Here is a 6,782-nt window from a genome sequence, read left to right on the forward strand (position 1 = left end):
TAAATATGCATAGATCATTATTTGAAATGAAATCTTCAAGTATTTTGCATTTAGTATTAGTGTTAGTACTGCCCCATAGTGGGTTGTGACCGTTTAGGTCACCCATAATAACACATGGCTTCGGGAGTTGGTCATAGAGTGATTGAAGATCAGTCTGTTGTAGTTTTGACGAAGGCGGAATATACAGAGAGCATAGTGTAAATGCTACTCCCAGAGTCAGTCGCACAGCAACAGCTTGTAGATTAGTTTTAAGTGTAACAGGCCTGTGAATAACATCCCGTCGTATAAGGATAGTGGAACCTCCAGTGGCCCTATCAGCTGCAGGGGAAAAAAATAATACGGTTCAAACTGACGTGAACTAAAGTTATCTGTCTGTTTCAGATATGTCTCTTGCAGACAGAACACTGATGGTGCTAAATCCTGGATTAACAACTGTAGATTTGTTCGTAGTCCTCTACAGTTCCACTGCACGACATGCTGAGATGGACCTATCTTTTAGGTGGATTAATAGGGGATATACCCCATACCCTTTTCGAGGGCGACAAGCTATGTGCCCTAGAATGGACGTTTTCAGACACGTCCATGTCCTCAAGGGATCCGTATCTGTTAAATAATCTGATTTTATCATCTGACCCCTTTGGGGCCCTGCCCCTTTGCGTTTTGAAAGAATCTGGTTTCGGTTTGGTTTTGCTTTTGAGAACTGATTGAACATTTCTCTTAGACAGAATCATTTGAGATGCCTGAGAAGATGTATCAGAAGCAGAAGATGGTTCTGATTGGGTTTGGGGCGTGTCAGGACGTTGGTTCCACAGTTTGTGTAGATATTACAGGCGGTAACATCGTAGGAGATTCGGTTTTAAGCCAAGTCAAGTTCGTTTGACAGCTATCAGATGACATGGTTAGTGTGGGGGGTTTATCCGAGGTTGTTTTTGCAATGGAAGCATATACGTTTCCTTAATCTCAGAACCTAAGACAATCTTTTTTGCATCAGAGAAACTAATGTTTTGAGTACATTTGATCTTGTTGATCTCCATATGCTGTTTCCAAACTAGACAAGCTTTGGAAAAAAGATGAGTGAGCACCCGAGAAGTTGTTACATTTCATAAAGGTACTCTCGCAATCTTCTGTTGTATGTGTCTTCTCACTACAGTGAGCACATACAACTGACAATGTACAAGTACTAACACCATGACCAAATTTCTGGCATTTGAAACACCTCAAAGGATTTGGTATGTATGTGTCAACGGTCATTTTACAATATCCTGCCTTTATTGATCTGGGAGCATTAGGAGAAGGGAAAAAACCGGTAAGCATACGTCTGAACGGTTTCGTGGTTTTTTGGGTGATGTAAAACGCTTGACGTAAATGACTCCTTGGTCTTTCATTTCCGAAACAATATCAAGTTCGGACATGTCAGCGATCAATCGTGTGTTATCTTTAGTCTCCATTTCTGAAAAAAGTGGCCAGTAGTCAATTGATTTTGGATGAGTGTGGTCATCATGATCAGGGTCAGTGTCGAGAGGACGTTTTGTTTTCTTTACGGGAGTTTCGTAATCCATGTTTAGTGTTTTAAGATTCATCATCCGAGCTCCCCACCCTCCAAGGAGTATCATGAAGACAATGCTAAACGCAAGTGGGTCTCCAACTGGCAGCACCAAGGATACTCGGATGATATACTCCAGCAGAAAAACCGAAAGATTAATTCTTCCACCAGATTGGCCCATGAACCACCGCCTTCTGGGCATAAGACTCTAGGCAAGGTTCATGTCATCAAAAATCAAGTCCAATAATATTCTATGAACAAAAGGAGCCAAGACTAAAATGTAAACAATTCCAAATAAAATTCTGTGCAATGACATAAAATCCATGTACAGGGCTTGGCATGACCAGCCAATTGGTTGAACCGGGCCCATTCAACCATTCGTCTAGGTGAAGACAGGGCCGAAGTGGTGTGCTGAGCAATAGGAACACTGGTCCTGCTCCCATTGCCCTCAACCACCAGGATCCCCTCCTCCACCAACACAGGGCAAACGGGTTGGTGGACCAAATATCCCCCAGGGTCCACTACGGGGGTGTCGGCGAGCTCTTAGCATTACACAGCACCCACCACGAGGAGATGGCTCGCCACGGGTCCCAAAATCGGACGATAATTAGATGGATCCGTATGATCACGTCCAGGTTTAGGTATAGGTGTCACGCCATGAAGGAGGAAGGTTACCCTATGTAGAACTATCATCAAAATTATTTAGGAGAGTTTCCAGACAGGATTCTGGTAAATGTTTCAGGAGTTGATAATGTATGTTATCAGCTCCTGTAGCAGTGTCATGAGCTTGATCAAGAGCAGTATGGAGTTCATGAATAGAAAACGTTTCATTATAATCTTCCCCATTATCAGAATTGAAATTAATAGTTGTTTTTGATATTGCTGAAATTTAGGTATATAATTAGAAGAGGAAGAATGTTTAGCGAGAGTTTCACCCAGTGTGTTCACAATATCTGATTTATCAGTAAGTAATTGCTCTCCATATTTAAGATGATGGACAGAAGATTTAGTACCTTTACCTTTAATTTTCTGGACCATATTCCATACCTTGGACATGGGTGTCCGAGAATTTATTTTCGATACATAATGTTTCCAAGATTGGCGTTTGTTCTGTTTAAAAGTACGCCGCATTTAAAGCATTTAAAGTGTTAAATTCATTTAAATCATGCACCATATGATGGCGAGGGAAATAATGTTCTGCTTTTTTCCTTGCCTCCCTTGCTTGTTAGCATTCATCGCTGAACCATGGTTTTCTTAGGTGTGGAACTACAGAGGACTTTGGTATACATTCATAAGCTATAAATTTTAGTTCATCAGAAAACCTTTTGATAGCGTCAGCAGCATCAATAAAATATTCAGGTTGAAGCCTGGCAGCACACAACGTTTCATATAAATTCCAGTTAGCCTTTTTAAAATTCCATCTTGATGGTGTTACAGATTTTAGTATAGTAGGAAAATGATCACTTCCAGAGGTCATTGTGGACTGACCATTCAAATTCATTTAGTGAGTTGGAGTCAGTTAATGACAAATCAAGACCTGTATATGTTCCTGTGCCAGGATGTAAATATGTATTTGTACCATCATTATATATACATAAATTATTATTCAAAATGAAATCCTCCAGAAGCTGACCTTTTGTATTCGTGGCTACACCACCTCAGAGTAGGTTGTGCCCATTTAGATCACCCTTGAGTGCACATGGTTTGGGCAATTGATCGTAGGGTGTTTGTAGATCAGCCTGCAAAAGAGTTGATGAATGTGGAATCTACAATGAACATAAGTGAGCGTAATGTTCAAAGTCATTCGCACAGCAACTGCTTGAAGATTAGTTTTGAGTTTAACAGGACTGTGAATAAAATCAAGTCTTACAAGAATTGAAGATCCTCCAGTGGCTCTATCACCAGGTGGGGAAAAGCGGTGATATGCATTATATTGACGTACGTTAAAAGTATTTGTCTGCTTTAGATACGTTGCTTGCAAGCAGAATGTTGATGGTGTGAAGTCTTGGACTAACAGATGAAGCTCGTTAAGATTAGTCGTTAGGCCCCTGCAATTCCACTGAATAATATATGAAGAAACTATTTCTTGGGGGAATTTATTGGGGATCTACCCCTTGATTTCCTTGAGGGCGATAAGCTATGTGCCCTAAATTGGATGTTTTCGGACACATCTATGTCCTCTAAGGATGCAAACTTATTAAAAAGTTTGACGGTGTCATTTGAACCTTTGGAGGTTCTGCTACTTTGACAATTTTGTATGTCATTTTTGATTTTGATTTTATTTTTGGTAATATATTTCCCATTATTTTGTGATTGAGGCTTAGACATAGGCTGTGATGATGAGGACGATTGTTCTTGAGAAGATGACCGTGATTGAAATGGAGCAAGTGTTTTTGGAAGTGATTTAGCGGTCTGGGTCGACTGGTTCGGTGTGTATATTTCAGGTTTCTCTGTATCCACCCATGTCAGATCAGTTTGGCACTCCATTGATGAAGTGGATGCAGTTGCTTTGTGGCTTTGTGGTAGTCTCGTAACTGAGGCATAAGAAGCGGTCTGGTCTGTTGGGGAAAGAACAAGTTTCTTGGCATCAGCAAAACTAATATTTTGCGTGAATTTAATTTTGTTTATTTCCATTTGTTGAATCCAGATGGGACATTGTTTCGAGAAAGATGAATGTGTCCCAGAGCAGTTTGCACATTTTTAATTGCAATCCTCAGTAACATTAGTTTTCTCACTGCAATGAGCGCATGTTACCGAGTTATTACAGGTAGTGCCACCGTGTCAATACTTTTGACAGTTGAAACAGTGAGTGAGTGAGTGAGTGAGTGAGTGAGTTAACATTAACGTCACATCGGCAGTATTGCAGCCATATCGTGACGAGAGCATTCTTAAAAAAGGAATCTATGTATATGATAAAAACCTGTCGACGAAGGACAGTAAAACAACTAGAATATCACAATAAGAAATAAAACTAGCGTGAAAAGTTAAAACTAATATTCCTATTCAGACAATACAATATAAAAACAGGCTATATAGATCACCAACAACTGAAGGTAGATCACCATACTAGGGGCCATGGGGACTTACAGTACTTCTGCTACCTGCATGGTCCCTAGCTGGATTTACATCATCCCCTCAGTTGATGGTGATTGTAAGCAAGATTAGCCACAAATTAAAATGACATATTCTACGGCTAAGACAAAATGGAAGATCAAATCCTCTCAGGAGGACAATAATTTTACAGTGCTTTACTCCCCCCCCCCCCCCCCCCCCCCTCGAGGATACAGCCACTAACACTCTAAGTTACTAATTCAAACTTCCAAGCATAAAATATTCATCTATTTACAATTCATTTAGCAAATCTAATTCTTTTAAAAATGCAATAATTAAATGAGAGCTAACAGAATTAAAAAGATCCTTCAAAGTTCGTGAATTAAAATATTTATCCCTTGTGATGGAGTATTCAACACAGTCAAGCAGGACATGCTTGACTGTGATTCTTTCATCACAAGGGATACAAAATGGAGGATCCTCACCTGTCAATAGGTATGCATGAGTACATCTAGTATGGCCAATACGACATCGTCGTAAAATAACTTCTTCAAATCTGGACTGACAACCCAAGTAGGTATAACCAATATTAGGTTTTATCTCATGTAATTTACTTATACGCACTTGGGTGTCCCACTTCTTCTATCAGATCACGGATATAAGATCTAATGGTGGCCTTGTAATCACTGTAAGGAATACGCAGTGGTGTCACAGATTTGTTGAGTGCTGCTTTAGCAGCAAAGTCAGCCAATGTGTTAACTGAGATCCCTACATGGCTGGGTAACCAACAGTAGACGATGTCGTATTGGCCAGTTGCAAGATCAGTATACAATTCAATAATTTCTATTAAAAGTGGATGTTTACAGGAAATATTTTTAATAGCCTGAAGGCAAAAAAGAAAATCGGAATAGATTATATCTTATTTGCGTTTGGGATGTCTTTGAATATATTTGAGAGCTGTTAATATGGCGTTAGCTTCTGCTGTGAAAATAGAACTATTATCTGGTAATCTAGAAGATGTTGTGGATCCAATGACAGCTGCACAAGCCACTGCGCCACCGTCCTTGGATCCATCTGTAAATAAGGGTTTGTAATTTTATGTACATTTATGTTTTAATCGATGATATTCTTGTTTATATTGTAATTCATTTGTTTCTGATTTTTTAAATGATGTTAATGTTAGGTCCACTTGTGGCCTAACAAATGGCCAAGGAGGAGAAGAAAGAAGACGGGAAGGCGATATACTTTTCAGCTCAATACCGGCCGAAGAATTAAATGGTTTAAGTCTGTGCCCAAGAGGTGGAACAAGAGAAGACTTTTCGTTAAACAAATCCTCATAAAGGGGATTAAACACACAGTTTTAGTCAGGGTTAGATTCATTAGAATATATTTTAGTAACATATTGTAAAGACAATTTTATAAGACTTTGAGTAAGAGATAGTTCATCGGCCTCAACGTAGAGAGTATCAATAGGTGAAGTCCTGAAAGACCCAAGACAAAGTCTTAAGCCTTGATGGTGGACAGAATCAAGAAGTTTAAGGTTGCTTTTGCAGGCTCCACCATATACGATGGAGCCATAATCGAGTTTCGAACGGACAAGTGATCGATATAGGTGTAAGAGGGTTGCTTGATCACCTCCCCACTTTGAATTGGAAACAACTTTCAACAAGTCAAGAGCCTTCAGGCATTTAGTTTTAAGGGACTTAATAAGAGGCAGAAATATTAAATGGAGGTCACAGATTAGGCCAAGGCCTCCTTTACAACTTTGATGGGAGTGCCATCTAGAGATAGTTCAGGGTCCTTATGTGGCTTATATTTTCTGCAAAAATGTAAACAATTAGTTTTGGATTTAGAAAATTTAAAGCCGTTTTCAAGACACCATTTATTTATTTTGTTTAAACAAAGCTGCAGCTGCCGTTCAATAGTATGCATATTTGTCCCACGGCAAGAAATATTAAAATCATCCACAAATAACGATCCATCAATTGAATCGTTTCAAACTTTTGATAAACTATTTATCTTTATGATAAAAAGTGTGACAGACAAAATACTGCCTTGTGGAACACCCTGATCCTGATTATAATGATCAGACAGGGTAGAACCCACTCGAACTTCAAACTGTCTTTCATTTATAAAGTTGGCTATAAATTGAGGTCCCGTGTGGACCCGGGACAGAATGTTTCCACAG

Source organism: Haliotis asinina, chromosome 13 (assembly GCF_037392515.1).
Source record: "Haliotis asinina isolate JCU_RB_2024 chromosome 13, JCU_Hal_asi_v2, whole genome shotgun sequence".
In the NCBI taxonomy this organism is placed as follows: domain Eukaryota; kingdom Metazoa; phylum Mollusca; class Gastropoda; order Lepetellida; family Haliotidae; genus Haliotis; species Haliotis asinina.